The sequence below is a fragment of the Hylobates moloch genome, unplaced genomic scaffold, assembly GCF_009828535.3.
Source record: "Hylobates moloch isolate HMO894 unplaced genomic scaffold, HMol_V3 SCAFFOLD_3, whole genome shotgun sequence".
NCBI lineage: Eukaryota > Metazoa > Chordata > Mammalia > Primates > Hylobatidae > Hylobates > Hylobates moloch.
In genome coordinates, this window is record NW_026652278.1 from 115,695,509 (window position 1) to 115,705,614 (window position 10,106).

At 37.0% G+C, this 10,106-nt stretch overlaps 1 long non-coding RNA gene across 1 annotated transcript; it reads left to right on the forward strand.

Annotated features, from left to right (window-relative positions):
- The first annotated feature begins 533 nt into the window (after positions 1-533).
- On the forward strand, positions 534-8,792 carry LOC131383117 (uncharacterized). Its single transcript, XR_009212897.1, has 3 exons — positions 534-611; positions 5,647-5,825; positions 8,712-8,792. It is a non-coding gene; the product is annotated as an uncharacterized LOC131383117 (long non-coding RNA).
- The last annotated feature ends 1,314 nt before the right edge of the window (positions 8,793-10,106 follow it).

Consider the following 10,106-nt stretch of genomic DNA (forward strand, 5'->3'; position numbering starts at 1 on the left):
GCAGAAGTTCCAAGGGTGTAGAGATCACCTCCTGAAAGCCAGGAGCAAGGGCCAGAATTCATTCTTACACAGTAGTTAATTAAGTTAAGAAAATCTGTCACTCTTTTAACTAACATATTTTTATAATATATTAATATGTATTATATATCTAAGCATATTATAACATATTCTATTTATAGTAAATAAATATGCATGATATGAGATAGAGATATCTGTGAAAATGACCAGTTGCTTGGATCATAAACTCCGAATGATATTTTCTTTTGAAGGATCTTTTATACAGCCATGGGACAAAGTAAAATAAGTCACCATTAGAGGTATCATTATATATACAGTATTAGCACACCTACCTTAACCTCATTTTGTGGGAAGATGCCTCCAAATCTTTCATTTATTTATTAATTGGAAGTATTTCGTTCCTTTACAATTTAAAATGTATTAATTGAGAATCTAGGGTGGGTCAGGCACTATGTTATAAATTTTGTGATGAGAACGACATAGTTCCTGTCTTTGAAGAGCTACCATTCTATTGCAGGAGGCAGTGAGAAAAATTGTAATACAATACCATAAATGCTATACTAGTCATGAACCAGGTACTGTGGGAACTAAATGTAAGTACTTTCATTGAATTTGTGGGTAAGAAGTATCATCCTGGAAACAAGTTTCTTATGTCTGTCACATTGTATGTATAGTACTGGATAAATTCCAATGTCAAAATTAAAGTTTAATTAGATAAGTTGGCATAAAGTTTTCATCTGTGTAGCCACTAAAATAGAAGTTGATATTATATTTAATAGCTCCTTTTAAAAGCACCAAACTGTTTTATTTAACAAAAAAATCAATGAACACATTTTTTCATCAACTGCCAACAAAGTCTTCTGTTTGTATCATATTTCCAAGGAATTTCATCTTCTTACTAAGTCTATTTTGAGGGCTAATTTTGTCCTTACTATATTCTCAAGAGGAGAAAAATCACAATTCTCCTTTCTGGTTATCTATGAAATCTAGTATCCTGTTAGCTTTGTAATCATGTTTCATTAACTTCCCCAAGTACGTGCAAAATACTCTGAGAAACTGTACATTTCAGAGCTATGTAAGAAGAGAATCATATATTTTGATCTTTAACTAAATGTGGTTAACATTGATTATACAATATTGTATTCTTTTATTATTTCATGTGTTAAACCTTTAACAGTTTCAAGTCTTAGCAATAAGATAAAAATCCTTGAAGAAAATTATCATGTAACATTATAGACATAGTAGTTACTCAGATATTATTGAATATAGGAATATGAATGTACTTTGCTAAAAATATATTCTCCTAGAAGACTTTCCAAACAAATTATATCAGGATGATGTAAGAGAATGACAGGGAATATTGGAGAAGGTGCTCTTCCAAGGGCTTTGCGTGTAATAACTTATTTAATTCTCTTAACAATGAGATAGATATTAGTCTTATAAATGCTTTCTTAGCAGGGTCTCTAAAATGTATGCTTTTTCCTCTACTTTTGACTCAACTTCAGTGCCAAATAATAAGAAAATGTTATTATCCAAAACTTGGGAAGTATGGGAAAAGATAACTGTGTAACTTACATTGTTAAGTGATGGCATTGTCTAACAAGCTCACCTAAAGGTCCTCTGTCTTAAGAATGTAACTTTCCTTGACTTGCTATTTACTGTTATCCATGGCAACATTTTATAGCTTTGTAAGCACAGATCTTAACTTGCAGAAAGCCAAGAGGGTGCATGTGTTCATTTTTCTGGTAGTAATGCAAATGGTTTCAGCCCAGTAAAAAAGATCACCTCAAAGTTCATGTCTCTGGCCCTATCAGACAATACTCGGTTTTTTGTTGTTGTTGTTATCCTAATTTAGCAATCCCATTCCAGATTTCTTCTTTTCTTTCACTGACTCTATATACATGGGTCAGTATGTTTTAGTATAATGACCAGCAAAATAATGCCCTTTACATCTTGCTGATTCCCTTAACAAATTCAATAAAACTTTGACTATGCATCTACATGAGAATTACGTTGTCTTAAGATTTTGAAAATTATGTTTGACAACAAATGACCACTTTCTTGAATTCTTACTGCATTAATCCATTTAGGCTGCTGTAACAAATACTAGTAAACTAGGTGGCTTGTAAACAACAAACATTCATTTTTACAGTTCTGGAGGCTGGGAAGTCCAAGACCAAGGTGCTGACAGATTAGTGTCTGGTAAAAACCCATTCCTCATAGACAGTGCCTAGCTGTGCCCTCACATGGTGGATGGGGCTAGCTAGCTTTTGGAGGTCTCTTTTATAAGAGCACTAATCCAATCATGAGAGCTCCACTCTTGTGACTTTATCACCTACCAAAAGGTCCCACATCCTGATTCCACTGCCTTTGGGGTTAGGATTTCAATAAATAAATTTTGAGGAGACAAATGTTCAGATCACAGCACCTGTTAACAGGTTAACTCTCCTATAATCTCTGACCCAACTTGCTATCAATCTTGTATTTCACTTTTTTTTTTTTTTTTGAGATGGAGTCTCACTCTGTTGCCCAGGTTTGATGGAGTGCAGTGGCATGATCTCTGCTCACTGCAACCTCCGCCCCCCAGGCTCAAGTGATTCTGCTGCCTCAGCCTTCTGATTAGCTGGGGTTATAGGCACCTGCCACCACACCCAGCTAATTTTTGTATTTTTAGTGGAGAAGAGGTTTCATTATGTTAGCCAGGCTGGTCTCGAACTCCTGACCTCTGGTGATCCGCCTACCTTGGCCTTCCAAAATGCTGGGATTACAGGCATGAGCCACTGTGCTTGGCCTTATATTTCACTTTTAACCCAGCTCCAAAACAAAATAAAACCATTGCCCACCAGGGCAAGCCAGGATTCAATGTGAAACTCCAGACACTCTGTGCTAGATTTTCAGGACTGCCATAACGAACTGTCACAAACTTGGTTTCTTAATACAATGGAAAAATGGAAACTTATTCTTTCACAGTTCTGGAAGACAGAAGTCCAAAATCAAGAAATCAAGTTCTTGGTAATACCATACTCCCTCCGTGGGCTCTAAGGAAGAAATTTTTTTTTTTTTCCTCTTTTAGCTTCCGAGAGCTATTAGTATTACTTAACTTGTGCAGGCAAAATTCCAGTTTCTGCATCCATCTGCACTGTGTCTCCTCCTCTTCTGTGTTTTCTCCTCCCTGTCTGACAAATATCCTTCTGCCTTACTCTTATGACATCTGTCATGGCATGTAGGTCCACCCAGACAATCAAGGATGATCTTTAAATCTCAAGATCTTTAATTTAGTTACATCTGCAAAGATTCTTTCCCCAAATAGCTAACATTCAGAAGTTCTGGGAATTAGGATATATTTATATCTTTTTGGGGACTACCATTCAACCCACTATACTGCCATATCCAGCCCCAGTTCAGCTCTCTATGCTTACCTCCCAGTGTTTCTTGATAAGTATTTCTGTTTATTTCTTGATCCGTCTCCAATCCCTAACCCACAGACTTTACAGCTTGTTGATTTTGTTGACCATATAGTTTCTCTGCCTAGTACAGCTTCCCCCTCCTTTTATGTGTCTAGTGTCCAATCTTCCTTCAAGCAGGCTTCCCCTGCCCCCATCCCTGGTTTCCCCAATTCCAGGCTGAGTCTGGTGCTTTCTCGGCTGCTCTCACTGCACAGTGAACATACTCTTATTCTGTTGCTTCCTGAATTTCACTGGCTGTCTCCTTCTGTATATATCTGTATCCTCCATCAATCTTTTTCTCAAAGAGCACAAACTATGCACAACCTCACTCAGTGTCTGTCAATAACAGGCATTTACTAAGGGTTATTAGATCGGTCTCTAACTCAAAACCTACTTGTTCTTAAAATTTAGCCTACAACTTTCTTTACGTTTAAACAAATCTAGCATGTGAATTATAATTTATTTTGTGTTCTGGTATTCCTCAGCTATCTTTCTTATGCTTGGTTGGTTCACCTAAGTTATTAACTTTAAAGGATAAAATTCATGTCTTCTCTGGTAGATGTATTGGGAACATAGAAATAGCTCGCTAGATTTGTTCATTTAATCCCCAGTGGAAATATCAAAAATATACCTTGGGAGGAAGATAACCTGGCTTGAATTTATCTTTCACTTTTCTCCTCATTAGAGAAAGTCAGACTTTACTTCTTAACAGTTGACTAATGCTTTAGAACTAAGAAAAGTTGTGTTCCAATTGGAATTTCTATTTTCTGGGTTTTAACAAACTGTCAGCTTTCATAAAGCAAGTTTGTAGAATTTAATTTTCCTTCCCTATTTTATATCTTAATCATAACCACAGTACAAATAATTTGTTGTTTCAAAATCTCCATTCACTCATACATTTTATTCTTGTTGACCTTGGCTTATGCAATTTGGGTGGAAAGAATCACTAACTAGGAGAGGAGTATTTGAACTTTGATTTTATGTTTCAGACAAAGTCTTAACTGAGAGACTTCAGCCACATGAAAGCATGAAATTATTATCTGCCTACTTTGGGAAAACCACCAGTTTAAAATAAAAAATAATTGTATTGTGTGATAGCTTACTCTAAGAAACTTTATTTTCTATTCTTAACTTTTAAATGAATATTTGGTCAATGGAAAATTTTTGTTTTCTATAGCCTTATGAATGTTAGTCTTAAAATCATTTAAAAAAATTCACCTGGTGTCAGGTATCATTAAAAACTCCACATTTGTGCCAGATTAACTGAGAACTTTGGCCCCAGATAAATTGGTGGGTTTTGGCCAAGTTTTAGGCAAACTTGGGTCTTTCTTTATTTCAGGTAGAAAGTACATAAAGCTCTATGGATTCTTCCCTCTGACCTAAACCAACTAAAATTCAACAATTTGGCTATGATTTCCTTAGAGGTTTCATATATTTTTTCGGCTATAAAATGTGAACCCAGGTCAAGAGGCATATACTGAAGCCTCAATTTTAGCAAGAAAAATATTTATGAACTAAAAGTGGAAATTCTACAGAAACTTGGCTGAGGAGAGAACTTTAAAACTGGAACAATTAACTTAGACTATTTGGGAGAAGTGAATCTTTCATGTAATTTGCTCTCTTTTTCTGTTCTCAGAATTTTAAAGAGTTTTGCACTAACAGGCTTCTATGCTGCATTGCAATCTTTTGATAGGTTCTGTAGAGAAACTTCTCTTATTTTTTCCCTTTGTCTTTAATGTTTTGACTCTTTAATTTGAATCACTCTTTTATTTCTTTTTAATGCTTTTCTGTTATGAGGAACTTAGCAAATTTCCCTCAAGGACTGACTCAGAGGGAACAGTGAATTAATCCAGGCAATACTGCACTCCATGTTATGCTCCCTTGTGATCCTTGTGTTGACCACTTTCTCTGGACAAGGACACAGCTCTGTAACATACAAGATGAGTTTCTTCTGTTTTATGGAAACTCCCCAAGAGGTGAGGAGGTGACTTCTATCCCTCCCCTTTGTCTAGACATCTCAGTCCTAGAGCTCACAATTATTTCTAAAGAGTTTCTAGCTATTCTCACCAGGAGTATGTTGAGCCTTTATGCAAATAAAACCTCAAGAGGCACACCTAAACTTGTCTGAAAAGTCTCCTGAAGATCCTTCAAACAACTTTTCTCTCCTTTCTTTTTTTCCCAGTAACCTGTTTACTCCTTTCCACGAAGATTTCCATGCCTCAGAACAAAGTTGACCTCATCTTGAAGAGAGGATAGAGGGGAGATAATGCCTGTCAACATCTATCACAAAATGTTGCTCCACTTACTGATAAATTTAAAAAAGTCATCTGTACTCTCTTCTGATGCCCATCATCTGCTCCTGTAAGCCTTATTTCCCACTGTTCTTCTATGTAGTGTATGCTCTAGTCAAAAATTTGACTCTTGCTATCATTCATTAGTCCTTCAATCAGTGAGTGTTTTTGAGTGTCTACTACGTGCCAGACACTATTCTAGCCTCCAAAGAGCCATCAAAACAAGCAAAACAAAAACCAGACACATTTCATGGTCTCATGGACCCCATATTCTAGTATAGCCTGGGCATGCCAGCTTTGTACCTTTCTCTTCCTTGGTGGTCCCTCCTTAAGTATTGCCAGTCCTAACTTCCAACTGGTCCCTATATTTCAAAGTTGTCTTGAATCCACAAAGTGCCTTAATAGATAGACTTACTCTTAGCACTTGCAAGGTTGCGAGGCCTAGGATTGAAGTATGAATGAAATCTACATATTATTAGTATAAATATTTAAAAGATACAAGTTTAGCTAAAAACTCTGATAGCTATATAATTTCAAAATTTTAAAAATATGTCAGGCTATGGTGTTTATTTGTCTAGAAGTTGGCAAAGTATCCAAGATTACTATGTGTATTTTTGAGCATATTTTGCTATTCTGTGTTGTTTAGCTCTTAAAAATTTTAAATGTTTAATATTGCAGACTGTTGCTCAGCTTCCTTGTGCACCTATTGCAAACGTAGTAATTTAATAAAGTATGAATGTGTCCACATGCCACACCTGGAACCTATGGAGAAGAACAGCTCAGCAACAGCTGGGAAAGATGCTTCATTATGAAGAATCCTTTGCACCCACACCAAAAAGAAGAACTGTACAAGTTAATTAATTTGTGTTTTCTCTTACCTAACTCTTCTGCTGCTCACATCTTTCCCATATAACAAAGTAACATCATCTCTGAAGTCAGCAGCAGCTGGCCTCATGCCATTTTATACCATTCTCATGCAGTCATCTTTTGTTCTGGGGACAAATGACAAGAGGTTTGAAGAGTTGATTATTTGGGACTTGAAGGAGGTTTGATGAGAACCTGCATTTAAAACCACAGATTGGGCTCTGCTTGCTGGACCCCAGGTGATGATATATCCACGTATTCTGTTATAAATTTGGGTTAGTATGTTCATAATGTGTGGCACTCTCTAAAGCGTGAGGCCCAAAGGAGGATATTCTTACACAGGCCCAAAGGTAATACTTTCTGAAGGAAACTTTACTTGGACTAGGAGTGATCTATAGTTCTGAAATCTCTAAACACTGCATTTTTTTGTAATGCCTGGAAAAATGTGAGAAATACTATAATACTTTGCCCATATGTTCATATCTCCTCATAGAAAAAAAGTAATATTTTATGAGTACCAAAGATATTTATTTGTTTTTTCAACCACCATCTGTGCACAGTAGATTCGTGATTATACAGCGTTATTTTTAAAAAATATTGAACTAAACTAAGTACAAAAATGCAAATAACTGTAATTCATAATCCTTGTTTTCTTAAACTTAAGAATAAGTTTTATACATCAATTAACAACCACCACCACCAAATGTGAATTGCAGTGTGGGCGGGAGAGGAGTGAGGGAAGGAAGAAGAGTAACAAGAATCAGTTTAGTTTAAGAGGAAATTAGGAAATACTAATGGGAAAGTTCAGAAGGAAATAAGAGATACAGGATTAGAGGGCAAGGCAGAGATTAGGATTAGTGAATGATTTTTGCATTGTGGTTCGGAAATTATAATAATGATATTTGCCTCTGTGGTGATAATCAATACATTTCATAAGTGTTTCCTATGTGTCAATGATTCTACTGAATATTTTACACGTACCAGCTCATTTAGTCCTTAGAACCACATGAGGTTGCTGTTACCACAATCCTTCTCTTTGAGATGATATAAATAAGGCTTTGAGATAGTTACTTGCTAACAGAGCCAGGAAGTGAACCCAGGTGTATCTGACTGCAAAGCTTCTTTTTAATCACAAGGACATTTGAAGTCATTGGATAGGATTCAGGCTCCTTGGAATAAGGCAAAGAAAAATAAAAGAAGAAAAGGACAGTTAGAGAATGGTAACATCTGGGAGAAGAAAAAGAAGCTTTATTATTGTCTAACTTATGAGTGAACAAAATCCCACTTGAATTGATTTAAGCAAAAGAGGGGATTTTAATGGAACACTAAGCTATGAAAGAATGGGACAACCATGGTTGGAGAAAGGTCAATATCTTTTATAGTATCAGGAACCAAACCCCAGCATCAAGCTTCTTTCCCTGTCTCTTAGCCATGCTTCTTTTCTCCGTATGTCAAGTTCATTCTTATCTCTTTCTAAAGAGTTTTTTTCCATGTGGCAAGAACTCAGATAACCAAAATTTCCAAAATTTTATAGCTTATGATTTCAGTCAACAGAGACGCATTGGCATGACTCTTTGGCTCTTGAGTCCAAAAATCAGGACGAGGTACTAATTGTCCCTGCTTAGTTCAAGACATACCAATAGTATTAGGATGCTTTTTGCTGCACAACAAAAAACATGAATAATCTCTTACTGTGTATTTTTCTTACATAACAAGAAGTCTGGGGGGGGGTTCTAGAGTTGGTGAGAGCTAAATGATGTCAAGGGGCAGATTATCTCGGATTATTTTAGCATTCTGTGGGTGGAAGCATTAATGCTGTTGTTGTCATATCCATATCCTTCTGGTAGCATATGAAGCAGAAAAGAGGCAGGAAAAATAACTCTCCTTGTGTGACATTCTCTTTTTATTTGGAGAGAAATAACTGCATTTCGGGGTTAATGGGATCTGAACCTAATACAATTTTGGATAAGAAAACCAGAAAAATATTAAAATTAAAAATGGGGCACAGGGCTTTGACTGGAGTCATTACGAGTGTTGGCCTCTAAACTTCCTGGTAAATAAAGTCTCTGTTGAATTTCCTCTTTTGTTTCAGTGGTTGGACTGAGTCCCATGAAGCCAGATCACTTCTGACTGCAAGGAGCTCGGGAAAGCAAGTATCTGGATCTTTTACCAGCTAAATTTGGAGGTAGGTATCTACCAGACTAGGGAAGAAGAGGAGAAGAATGGCTGTTGAGTGCAGATCAATTTGTTTCCACTGAAGTCTATGGATGAAATATTTATGCATAGCCGAAGTATAGAATTGTGCTGTAAAATGTGGTTGATTTGATGTTAACTATGTGGATAGATGTGGTAGGCTGAAGTGTCCCCTGCAAATTTATGTCTACCTTGGATCTCAGAATGTGACTTTAATTAGAAATAGAGTCTTGCTGATGCAATTAGTTAAGAACTTTGAGATGAGTCATACTGGGTTTTCGGTGGGTGCTAAATCCAGTGGCTGGCATCCTTATAAGAAGAGAGGACACACAGACACACAGAAGAGAAGGCCATTCAAAGATGGAGGCAGAGCCTGGGGTTATGCTGACAGGAGCCAAGGAATTCTGGGGGGGGCATTAGAAGCTGAAAGAAGCAGGGAAGGATTTTCCTCTACAGGTTCAGAGGATGCATGGTGCTGCTGACACCTTGATTTCTGGCTTCCAGCCTCTAGAACTGAGAGAGAATTAATTTTTGCTGTAATAAATCACCCAGTTTGTGGTCATTTACTGTGGCAGTCTTAGGAAACTAAAGCGATAGGGTAAAGGGCAGTTATCAGAATAAGGGGATGTGGTGCTGGTAGACAATTGGTGTCCATTCTACAATGGTGTCAATTCTACAATGGACCAAAGGTGTCCATTGTAGAATTTATAAAAGGAGCTTAGCAGTAGGTGGAGTCATAGCTACAGAATGAGAGCCAGGTTAGTATATTGCCTTGATGTTATGACAAGGCATAAGAATGTCAGTGCCAGGAAGAGTGAGCACTGAGAAGTTGAGAAGAGGGAAGGCATGATGAGATAGGAGGACAAGCACCTAGCCTTTCATCTAAACAAGCCAATTCCTAAGCATTTCTACCTCCTTCCTGAATCTGCCTATGAATGTCCTTCATGTGAAATGCTCATCACCTCACTCTGCTTGACTAATTCATTGCCCTTCCCTTTGTGAAACTGACATTGAAGGTACACTCCTTCAGTGTTCATGTCGTTGGTGTGGTGTACGTGTGTGTGTGTGTGTGTATGTGTATAGAGTGATATTTTCACAATTTTTTAGATTTCTCTTTGTGATAGGATATTCTTTTTTTTTTTTTTTTTTTTTTTTTTTTTTTTTTTTGAGACAGGGTCTCGCTTTGTCACCCAGGCTGGAGTGCAATGGCTTGATCTCAGCGCATTGCAACCTCCACCTCCCAGGTTCAAACAATTCTCCTGCCTCAGCCTTCTGAGTAGCTGGGATTACAGGT